Raw genomic sequence first — 12,822 nt, forward strand, 5'->3', positions numbered from 1 at the left:
AGTGAGCTCATCCTACTGAAAGAAGCAGGAAAGAGCACATGTACAGCACAAAAAAAAAACCACCCAGTCATGTTCTGGATGTCTTCATGTAGATTAGAAATAGAGCATCACCTCTCCCAAGCTTCCTTCTCTTTGTCAGAAGCAGAATCTACACCCACAACTGGACCAGTCTGCATTTAGGGTCTTTCATTTCCACCCCAGTCTCTTTTTCCACTGCTGGATGTCCCTGAAGAGCTGTTCTGAGCACAAAAGTTACATACTTTTTGCCAGGTTATACTGAACATAAATACCAATCTGGTCAGTACAGAAAACCAATGCCATGGTCAGTTCTTTTAAATGCAGCCCTAAAATGACAATCTAAGCAAAGCTGTGCTGCTAAACAGGGAGACTTGAGTTTTCTTGCTAACTAGGGATGGTATGGGTGCACTGATTAACAACCACTTTGAGATAAAGGAGGAAAGTGAGTGATGACAATAAGCCATCAGATGGAATAAACTGCCCTGAACTGAGTATCACCACCTTTTATAGGAAGTGGGGCTGAAATCTTGAATTTCAGCTTCATAAGGTGAAAGACAGATTGTGCACTTTGCAAAGAGAATTGTGCGTACATACGTATTCTGCAAGGAATAAAGGGATGCTGTTTCTGCGAGGAGTGGGAAGAGGAGGAAAGTGGTATTTTTAAAAGCATTAGTGCATAGAAAAGCAGGATGTATAATGGAGAGTTCCTTGTGTCTCAAAGCTGTAAGAGTACCTGTGTTCTTGCTCATTGCAGGGACTATAAAATACCCACACGCAGGGGAGTAATTTTGTCCCTGCTTTTATTATTTTTTTTAATTGCGCTGGTACCATCTCCCACCCACCTGCAAATAGCTCCCTCCTCTCCCCTGTTCCTGACAGGGAACAGAGCAGGCTGTCCCTGCCACACTCTTGTGCTACCAACAAAGTCAAAGAGCTTTCAGTGCTGAGAATTTCAGAGACACTCTCCATGGCCTCAGAACCTGAAACCCTGTGCCTGCCCAGGCCAACCCCTCACTACACCATTTTTTTGACAGATGCACGTGGAATCCCTCACTGCAGGGGGTAGGGAAGGGATTTTATTTCTTTTATTTTCCTGCAAGCAAAACTGAGAACTGCTAAACAGCAAAAATAAGAACAGCTTCTATTACACACAACACTGGTGTCCAGCAGCTGGACTGTAACAGTCACCTCTGTCCAGTGTTTCTTGATGGGTTCCTGCCTGACCCAGTAGGACGAAAGTGGCAAACTCTTTGTTTTCTGATGTCAAACACATTTGTTAAAGAATGGTTTTGTGTTCTCAGAGCCAGCCCAAATCTGTGCTTCTCCCAGTGCTGGCAGTAGTGCTAGTTGCTCAGTATCACTGCTCTTGAGAGCTTTTTAGATCCAGACTACTTTCAAATTACACTAAATATAAAATAATGCCCACCTGCACATCAAACATTCATTGCCAAAACTGTACTTTCCAGTGGGCAGGGCTCTAACAGGCAGTGGCCCAGCAAAGCCAGTGTCCTCTTAGCTGTGCCACTGTCCCTATGCCATCCTTTTCCCTCCCAGCTTTCACCCAACACATCCATTTGATGGAAGTTTATATTTTGGTTGGAGACAGTATATGCTTCCAACCTGTAAGGGCAAATGATTTTACTTCTGTCAACTGCTCCACAACGGCTTCCTGCCACACTACAGAAATTCCAGCAATCCTGAAGTCATTTTCCTGCCTCTTGCAGACTGCAGTTCATTGTCTCAATGGGAAGACAACACTGTTTGGGGTACCCACAACAGACAGATGAGAGTGGGATGCATCTGAGTTCTGTAACACCCTTGCTAGACCTTGCTTTCTCTTTCCAGGAGCAGAATAACACAATGATTTGTATTTCTCCAGATTTGGGGTGTAACTGCATTTTGCAGAAACAGGCCATGCCATGAGATGTGGCACCTCTACCACCAGCTGACCCTTTGCCCACCAGGGAACACCTGCGGAACAAAGTCCCAGCAGAGTTTATTGTTGCCATTTCTGATGTAAAAACAAACAGGCAGAAAGGACTCACTCCTGGTAGCTCCACCCAAACACAGGTGGATCTTCAGACCTTCCACTGCAGTCAGGGCTATAAGGGTGCCTCAGCTCTCCACGAGCTTTTGGATGGTGAATACAAGGATGTCTGTGCCAGCTGTGGAGGGAGAAGTACAACAGAGGGAAAGCTCAATCAAGGTTGTAACACAGGAGGCTCTGCCCCTCATATGCCCTGCAAAACTGTAATACCACAAGGTGCCCTCTGTTTTGAGTGGTCTCTGCACTGGATCCAAAAGGCATTGGGTTACAGGACAAAACAGGTATGTACAGAACATTTCTTACAGGAAAAAAGATCCCCAGTGTCACCACTATAACTCTGCCAACCAGCAATATCAGAGAGGAGTGAATGCCAGGAATTCCTGACCAACAAATGCCAGGAATTCCTGATCTACTCCTGCTGCAGAAATCCACTGGTCAAGAGCACAAATCCAAGGCACCCTCCTGGTACATACGTGGCACTGGAATGGGCACAGGGTGTTTTGTGGATGGGAAGCCAATGTGTCTGCACATCCACTTCCTGCAGTCGGGTGTTGAGGTCTGATATGTGCAGACAAATACCAGCACGTGCATTTTAAAAGCCTTTTTAAAACTCAAGTGTTTATGCAGCTGTGATCAAGTTGCTTTAATTCAACCAGAGGAGAAGCATGGCATGGCCATGTGATTGCAAACAGTGAAGTTTCCCTGGCTTGGCAAATTACTGTGTGTCCACTGGGCTGTGACAACACACCCTTTTAATTCAATCTAATGCAGAACAGAGCATTTTTGGTCTAAATCACTGGGAAGGCAGTAGCTTTTCACTCTGGTGGTTTAAACAAAGGCACTTCACTGCTCAGTGAGGATAACAGGGCACATGGCCATTTACTGCCAGAGCTGAGCTTTGGTTTCTTGACCACTTGCAATTATACAGTCTTGGAATGTAAAAGAATCTGTCTAGACTATAGAAAAGCACTTCCTACACATGAAGTTGGGTTTTTTTCCTGAGTGCTGCACTGTTGCAAATACCTATTCCTGAATTTTCAAACCATAGAACTGCCAGGGTTTATCAAAACATTACCACAATGCCTCTTTGCCCAAAAGCTGGGTGCAGAGAAGGGGCCTGTAACCCACTCAGGAGCAGGCAATGTTTCAGACACATCCAGTTGATCCTGCTGGATGTCCAAGTGTCAGCATCAGAGCCAAGCCACGGAACCCTACAGTACATTAGGACTTTGGCTTGCCCTAGGCTGTTGCAAAAACCACCAGCAGGAACAGTTTTGTCCATTTGACAGCAAGAAAATCCTTCATTTGTCTCAGTGGTCAATGCAACTGCTTGGGAGCAATGCCAAATAATATTCATCAGCCTGGCTGAATGTTTTAAAACCCAACTGTGTAAGTTCCCATCATGGAGAACACCCCAATACAACAAGCAGCCAGTCTGGGAGCACTCAACGTGCTCTTACACTATTTCGTTTGTCTTAGTTATTAGACACAAGTGAGGCAGTTCTGAGATGTGCTAACTTGTGAACTGATCTGCTCACGTGCACGTGGCAGACCAAGCCAGCCAGGAGAGGACGAGGCAGTACATGTGCCACCAAACTCAGGCAGTTTGCCAGGGCCTGGCTATCGCTGTGCCAGGAGGGATTGTTAGCAAAGGGGGAGAGTGTCACCACATTTACAGCTCTACAGAGGGAGACACTGAAAAGTGAGGAGTTGAGAGTCTCCACCTTGCCTTCCTCTGTAAGCAGAGCCACACTTAAACTCACGGCCAGCCAACTGTGCTAGTTTTAAATTCAAACAGTGGTGCAGAAGAAAGAGGTGAGGGGTGGTTTTACCCTTCCTTGGAGCAGCAGCTGACCAGGAGAGCTGGGGGCAGGATGGCTGTGGACCCTTTGTTCTGCACTACAGAACCCAAGTGGCTGCTGCCAAAGCAGGGACAGGATATATGGGCCACTGGCTCCTGCTGGGAATGAGTGTGTGGAGGGAAGGCCTTTCCCAGAAGCTGTTATAGTTACTATCCCATTTTTTATTTTCGTGCATCTTGCAGCTGATCTCTGTCACTTGGCTCAGTGTCACCAGCTGCCTTGCTTCCCTTAGCTCAGCATTTTTCTTACACCACCCATTGCAAAGAACTACCCTGCACTCCCCTTCTCCTTGGGGCTGCACAGCACAGCTCCATCTGCACTGCCAACTCATCCTAAACCAAACTGCCAGAAAAGCTGTGTGTGCTGCCCAGACTGCTCTGTTCCAGGCAAGGAAGGCGATTTGGTTTAACTCTATTCCCTCTCACCTCAAACTAGTGCCCAATCAGAGTAACAGAACTCTAATTACACAGGATGGCTGGACAAGGTAAATGATACCAGCATGGTTGTAGCCCTGGCAGTCCTTGCTTCCTGATCTCCCATCTCGGCTGTTAGAAGGTGCCAACATGACTGCAGCCCTTCCAGTGGCTCCAGATAGCTGAATCACTGCAGTTAGGACATGACTGAGCCAGAAGGGATGGGGTGGGAATGTTCTTATTCCCACATCCTACTGGTGTTATGTAGCTGGGAGTGAGCTACCTACACCCAGCTGTGCAGATATGAATCTACAGCCTCTTCAGCACCCTGGTAAACTCATTCAAAAGTCATACAAAAATTACAACTACAGTTAAAAATTAGCAAGTAATATACTAAGGACAGCAGTTGGTATTTTTTCTTCCACTAGAACTGTTTTCAGAACAGGCTGAAATGAACAACACACATGTGGGTCAGTGCTTGCCTAACAAGGCCAGGATCTCACCTGGGAACTTTAAGAGCTAAAGCAAAAGCACCAACCCATTACCTTGGCTCTAGCCTATGCTATTGACCCTGCACGTTCCCTGACATCACTTCACAACCTTAAGAAAAAAAAAAGGGGGGGATTAAAAATATATATCTTTGAACCTGTAAATCCCAGAGGCCCACGTCTTCATCCTAGTCCTCCCAGAAAACCAAGCCACTTGCTCAGGAACATATCACCAACAATGGTCACAGTGAGAAAGCAAAAGGCCCTGACCACGATATCAGTCTCACTTTATAACCCAGCACTGTCCCTGCAGGAACCAATTGCTGCAGCAGGGAAGCTGGAGGCAGCAGATAAGCCTTAGCTGGGTGATAGGATCAGCTGCCCAGTTATCAAGGGAGTACAAAAATCAAATAGATTTTGATTTAGTAGTTACAGCTTTTCATATATCCTGGGAAAAGAGAGGGACCAGGAAGGGAGAAGGGGGAGAGAGGAGTCTTTTCCAGGGTGTTGTGATGTCAGATCTTTTTAGCAATGAATTTCTAGGTTAAGCAGTTACTGAGACATGTGGCTGCAGAGAACTGCAGTCAGTGCAGGTGTTTGTAGGAGGGAACTGAAAGCAGTGGAAGAGGCAAAGGATTGCACATCTGAAGGCTGCAAACCCTGCCTAGACTAAGCAAGACACAGTAGAGCAAAGAGTCTCTCCCAGTGGGCACAGAAACAAAGAATGGCAGCTCTGTACCCTCAGAGAGCCACTTCTGACAGTGTTACAAACTCAGCCATCTGATTCAGGGTGATGAGTTAAACCGAGTCCTTCTCTCAGATGTGACCCAAGCTTTGGGCTGCAATGCCAACTACAACATCCAGGGGCCTCCATGCCATGTGTCCAGCTCCACAACTCTTTGACAGGAGCAGATCATCACCAGTGGATTAGATCAAAACACATCAGCTGAGTTGCTGTGTTAAGTCCAGAGGCAGATGAAGATAACACATTGGATTTCAGTGCCAGCGAGACAACAGGCAATGGGTGCCAACAGCCAGGCAGAGCTCAGTAGACAGAGCAGCAGGAAGAAGTGAATATCAACCTTTGATTACATGAAATCTGACCCAATTAAACTTGGCATTCAGGTACAATTCTGCTATCAGCTATGACAAGGGCTACATTTGTAAATCTCCATATATTCATCCAAATATTAGCACTTCTGGCACAAGCTTCTAGACAGAAGTTTTGGAAGCTGCAGCCATTTCAGTCATGAGGAATCTTTCACATAGTATATAAAAAGTACTCTTTAACACATAAAGGCTTGGAACAACCAAAACCTAAAGGAATTTAATTCAGATTTTGCCCTGTCATTACAGGATCAAGCACATAGAGAAGGCCAAGCCACTGATTCCCTTCTCATGGTGCCTTGGCAATGCCAGCAGACTGTTCTCACCTCCACGCTCAGCCCACAGAGCCTGCACAGCCCTGGGATCAGCATCCAGTCCCACTGGACCAGCACCAAGCACCAGTGGCACAGAGACCTGATGTGACCCAACAGGAAGATGGTGTTTCCACCAGACTGCAAGGGAGACTCATGGAGTGACCTGAAGCACTCTGCACCCTCAGTGAGCTACATGCTGTATTTGTGCTCCTGTAATCTGCTTCCCAGCTCCAGCTCCATCCCTGTTAATTACTGTCACAGCAGGAGAGTTTCTGGCATTTCAAAGAATGGCCCTTTTTATTAAGCAGGAAAATAGGAGATAGCAGGCAGCACTACCCACATGGAAACTGCCAGAGATGCTCTGTCCTTCCTCCACAGCACTGTTCATTCATTTCCCTGGGCTGAACCAGGAAGAAAGGTGGAAGAGCTGCTGTAATGGGTAGGGAACTCCAAGCCCTTAGGTCTCCACCCAGTCCTCCAGGAGAGGCTGAGGGCCATGGGACTGGTATGCTGGCAGTACTAGGAGTGTCAGGCATCTTGTCTGATCCTTCCTGGAAGGGAACAGGGCAGGGACACCACCTGCAAGGATTTTGGATTGAGCCTGGCCCACCTTCTCCCAGGCAGACCTGCCATGGGGCAGAAGGGCTGAGTCTGGCAGGAGCTCCAAATTATTCTAGGCTCTCCTGCATCTAGTTGTTTCCATGGGCATCTCCAGCCAATTTCAGGTATATTTGCTATTGAAGCAAACCTTAATTCTGGTGTTGGCTGGGATCTTACATAAATCTGGCTTTTGAAACAACTGGTCCTCCCTGAATCAGCTGAACAAGACCATGACATCCTTATGCAGATGAATCTGCTCTTTTCATTTAGAACCTGCTTCCTGGCAGCCTTGCTGGACTCAGATTTTAAGCACTTCCTACTGAACAAAACAGGTTATTTAAATGGGAGAAAAAATGTAAAAGCACAGTTCACTCTCTCCATTTGATTGTCTTTGGAAACAGGACTGGAGGCTGCTGTCCCAGAAGACTGAGCTGCCCTTATCTCAGGCACTCTGTTAAAAGACTTGGAATCACTTATTAATTTAGTGAAAGCTCCTTAATTTTGATCCTTTGTCTGCATTAATTGATTTGCTATCAATAACCTGCATTGATTAGGGCTCCAGACCTGGCAGCCGCTGAAGATGAGGAGACAGATTCTCTTTCAGAGCAGGAGTTCAAAGCCTGAAATGATTAAAAAAAGACAGCACCAAAACGGCTGATAACAAAAAGGTGTCGTTCCTTCTCCATTCCAGTATGAAACTGTGTGCAGTTAACCCTTTGATGCCTGAAAATGCCCTCAGGTCTAAGGTATTTGTGTAACCTAGAGCTGCTAGACTTACTCCATTATGCCATTTTAATTAAAATATTATGGGTGCACTGAAACACCTGACAGGATGAGAGCAGAGGGAAGATTTTATCTGCTTCAGCCACAAAGAGAGCTCAGGAAAAGCAACCTGACCTGGCTCAGGTAGTGCTCTCAGACTCCTTCCAGCAGACAGTGTTGTAAAGAGCAGTTCAGAAGTCAGATTTAATTTGCAGCAGATCCAAACCAAACGCAACAGTGAAATTTAACGGGCACCAGTTAAAATTTTGACAATAAAATTCTGACAATAAAGTTCTGAGAGCTGAGAATGGCTTGTTTGTCCAAGATGCCAGGAAACCATCAGCAAAACCAGCTCCCTGTCAGAGAGGGCGCTGGCACACAACTCCGGGCTGCTCCCGACTCCAGATCTACATGAGGGGCAAAAGGTACAGATGTCCACATACAATGTTCCTCCACCAAGAAAATCAAAGGTACTGACTATGGAGAGCTGTGAGGCCACTCGAGAAAGAATGTTTTGGGACAGACTCTGGGCACAACAGTTGCAGTAGGAGCATCTCAGCTACCCTAAGGCATCTAGGAAAAAAATAATAAATAAATAAACAAAATCACTGCTAGTGCACACAGACATGGTCTCGGGTAGTTTTATCTGCTTCAGATTTCACATATCCAATAATGGTTTGCTAAACAGCACAAGAGCAAGTATTCACTCTAGCCCAGCACCTGAATAATCCAAATGGCCACTGTCCACCAAAGACACTTAAGTGATCTTTGAGAAGACCTCCAACTATCGTAAGAGCAAGGTGGGTGCTTGTTTCACACAAGCTGTGTCGGCTGCTCTGGCCACCCCTTACACGTGACAGGAGAAACAGCCCACTGAAATTAAAGGTCCTGTACTTTCTAAAAGTCCTTTCCTTTTGCATGGAAGCTATGTCAGCCTTGGTGTCCTCCAAAAATTAAATGTGAATAACGATTAGGACAGCTGAGCACTGGAACAGATTGCCTTGAGGAGCTGTGGAGTCTCCATCACTTGAGTTTTTCTGAACAGGCTAAACAGTCATCTGTCAAAAAGGGTTTAAGTATCACAAACTCTGCCTTGGGGAGCAGAGAGAAAGGGAGAAGTGACCTCATAAGCTCTATTTTCTGTTGCTGTAATTTGAGTATCACTTCTCAGGACTACAGAAATTCCACTTGCCCCCTCAGCTGGCCACAGCACACCTTTCCTAAGCCCTTGTGCTTCATGTCCACGTGTTACAAAAACACCCTTCTACAGCAAGGGTGGCCTTCATGCAATGGTTTGAGTGATCCCTTCACATTATCTTCCCACATTTATAAAATGCTGAGGGGTGGAAAGCACAATGCTGCAAGTATCTCAAAATCTCCGCATTTAAAAAAGCAACTTTTATTCCTACTTTTAACACATGACTAGTAGATCAAAGTAACTGAAGGCTTTATCTGGTATCTCCCAGATACTAACACTGGGTGTACATACATCACACTGATGTGCACAGGATGAGAAACGAGGGAGCCAAGCTTTTTTTCCACCCACAAGGAACAAAAATAGGCTTTTATTCCGAATGACTTATTTTAGACTAAAAAAGAGAAAGAACAAAAGCGAAGGCTCCAGGAAGTGGAGTCTGCACCCGCATCTTATTTTAAGATGCTGCCTTGACTTTTTAGAAATTTAAAGCTGCATTGCACAGAAAGCAAAATCATATCAGTGATGAGCTCGCTATTTCCAAATATCAATCTAGGATCTCAGAAGCAATAAAGATTCAATAACACTCCACAGTCTCCAGCTCTGAAAATCCAAAGAGGAAAAACTGTAACAATTAAGGACAGATACAGATATGCAATATACATTGCACAGATGTTTTATTTCCCTGCAATTATATATATGTCCTCCAAAATAAAACCCAACCTTCATTAACTCAACATTACAGTGTTGTTGTATATTCCTCATGAAAAAGAATCAGTTAAAGTGAAGGAAAGTATTCATCAAGATATCATCAGCATCCAGACTAATCACATACACATTCCACCACATTAATTTCCAACATGTTCACGTACTGGCCTTCCATGAGTAATTATTACACAAATATTTCCAGTGTTGCCTCTTCACTCTCAGAAGTTGTATCTAAAGCAAATATTTTTGTGTGGAATGGAAAGCATAGTTTTACACACCTACACGAACACAACACACACACATCCTTTGGGGGATACACAAATATAATCATTCATGGAGAACCCACACAAACGTGGACACACCTACTAGGGAACACAAGTTCACCATGAGTTAACAAGAAAAATCTCTGCTGAGGACACAGCCTCGCATGCAGCCTGGTAATTTCAACCTCAGCACCTGAAGATTGCTGGCTGAGACCCACAGGCAAAACAGGGACAAACCAGCCAGCTGTACATAAGCAGCATTCATGGAATGTGGCAGGAGGAGATGGATATGCACATTCTCCTCTCAACTTATTAATAACATCCAGCACTACCCACTTGCTGGCACGCAGCAGTAACTGTGTCTGCAGCAGGTAAAAGGAGCCACATAACATTCCCATTTTTTGATGGCAAAGAGCACTCAAGTTCATCTTCAATCATTTTATTTATTGAGTGGTTCTCTCAGCCAATATCCCAGAAATTCACTCAGTTTGGAGGCAAAAGAATGCCAAATTCCTTTTGTTCCTGGAAGTTTTTTCCTACCCCAAAGGAGAAATTGGAGGGAAATAATTTCATTTGATAACAGCTGGTTTCCCTTTCTTGGTATCCCACATGGTGTTTGGAGAATCTCTCACTCCAGACCCAGCCTAATTCTTCACAGCATTCAGCCTTGGTAGTGATTTAGCTGCAGCCTCCCAGGCAGAGCAGTAACACACACTGTGTTTATTCTCCCTCTCCAGTGGGTGTTTAAGACAGCTCACAAAGATATTTAGGTACTTCAGTTTACCTCAAGTTCCATAAAGAAGGCAGTCAGCTAAGTACCATACAGCTCTGAGCTTGAACTTAAAAAAAATAAATAAATAAATAGTATGTTTTTTCCAGTTTTGGGAAGTGACAGGAAAACAAATCTTCCAGTTCTGATGAATAATCTGCTTTGAGTTAAAACCCACTGCTGAACTGCAGCTTTCCTCAGCTTTAATACCAAGGGATAGACCAGCAGAGACTACATTTCAACACACAAATTAGGAGGGGCAAGCACTAGGTAGCAGGTGATGTATTGCTGCTGCATCACCTTTTGTTTGATTAGTTTAGAAATTAATTGCCTCTCTGCACAAGAAAGGAAATCTGGCAGAGTCCTTCTGAAATAAACACAGCATTTACATTCATTCCTCTAAAAGCTATAAAATACTTCAGTCTCCAAGCAATGTAGCCCTAATAGTCTTTGAATATAGTCTGATACAATTCCTGTGCACAGCTCGTTAGGCACTGAAATCTTTGAAATAAGAAACCCCTTTCACTCATTCAAACACAAATCTAACACAGATGCCCCCACTTGGCAGATGCAAAATGCTACTGCAATAAGAAGTGATAATAAAGGAACTTGGTTGGGTTAATGGAGTCACATATGGTGATGGTGTGGTCCTTGAGAATATTCCCCCTCAACTTCACTTTCCCCTCCTATCAATCCTCTCCAGAGATTGGAGGAATAGAACCATGCAAAGGGGAAAATTCAGGTTTGCTGGCAGAGGTGACATTTTTGGATGAAAATACTATTAATCACTGTCACTGAGACAAGATCAATAAAAAATTTATAAAGAATACCTCTTCTAATGTGTACACATTCCAAGAAACACTGACAGCCATACCAGCACCACGAGACTAAAATAAATCCAATTCTTTTCCTCCCCTGAGTTTTTACTTTTGTCTCTTCATCCCATGTAACTGAGCTTAGAGTGATGTTGCCAAGTGTCTCCTGTGACTGTGTGCACTGATGCCTTTCACCAGCTCCAGTGGTGCTGAGGTTTGGGATATGGAAGGTTTGATAGAATAAGCAAAGGAAAAAAAACAAAAAAGAAAAAAAAAGAAGAAAGTCCTTTGCTGTGATCAGTGCTCAGACTTGAGGGAAGGGGGTGGATGCAGTGAGAACACCACAGATTGCACAGTACTACACATTGCCATATTGGCTTTATTTCTTGACCACTCTGCAATTAACTCATGTTCTTGAGTGTTGTAGGTCTTCCATGTGAGGTGAAAAAACTATCTTTTCACTTGGATGCTTATGCCTTTTCTTGCTGAAGGTCCTTTATATCTAGGCCCATCTGTAATGGGGTAAGAACAGTTTCTTTTGCTTGTCAAAAATGGCAGTGTTTCCTGCACAAAATCCCATCCCTCTGGAGCACGAGAGGATACTGCTTTTGACAGTGGCCTCCAGCCTCTTACTACAGAGCCTGAGCAAACCCCAACTCCATTAAAATAACACAGCTCATCTGCTGTCCCCAAAAATCTGCTCCCTCCCGCAGACCAAAGCGCCTGCCAGTCAGAATAATATGTTTCTGCATGTGTTTGTTTTTAGGGTACAGCTAAACAGTGATACCAGTCTAACAGTGCACCCACAGCACTAGCTCTTAATTACAATAAATTCACTGGGGAGGACAGGAGCATGAGAAAATAATCCAATGCCCTAAAATGGCACTGTCAAATCTCACCTGTTTTATCAGGAACATAATCATATCTGAGCCTTTCACTTAAAGCTCCAGTATCTGGATTGTGTAATTAAACAGTAATCTTAATTTTAAATTAAATTTCTAGAATACTGCATTGAAAAAAAAAGCATGGGGGAAAAAACCCTGAGAGTGTGAATGTCTATTATGCTCAATAAACTAAATACCTACACTTTTGTAGTTTCTTTAAGTGTTAATAAATATGACAGATTTTAAGTCAGTAACTGGATTTTAGGAGACCTATCTTAAGGTGTTTTGATGCGGACACCTGCTCAGATTAATATCGCTATGAAACTCTCTATAAATTGTTTTCTATTCTCAGTGCTCGGTTCTACCTGAAGTACAGCTTAACCTCTCTTGAGAAAACAGTCCCAAGTGGAGCAAAGGAAACCTGTTTACAGATAAATTAAATTTCCAGGGCACACAGAGACACCCAACAGCTACTCCTCGAGGGTGAAGGTTCAAGATGGAGCTTGAACAAATGGCTTTCCCTGTGCCTCTAAAAAGCCAGCAAAGGACATGCTTATTATTTACATCCAAACTGGCT

General features: G+C 44.2%; 1 protein-coding gene across 2 annotated transcripts in view; it reads right to left on the reverse strand.

Annotated features, from left to right (window-relative positions):
* The window catches only part of LOC113945656 (high mobility group protein HMGI-C-like), a 61,602-nt gene that overhangs the window by 37,083 nt on the left and 11,697 nt on the right, over positions 1 to 12,822 (reverse strand). The gene's annotated exons all lie outside the window — the stretch shown is intronic.

The sequence above is a fragment of the Corapipo altera genome, unplaced genomic scaffold (assembly GCF_003945725.1).
Source record: "Corapipo altera isolate COAL_440 unplaced genomic scaffold, ASM394572v1 55, whole genome shotgun sequence".
Taxonomy (NCBI): Eukaryota; Metazoa; Chordata; class Aves; order Passeriformes; family Pipridae; genus Corapipo; species Corapipo altera.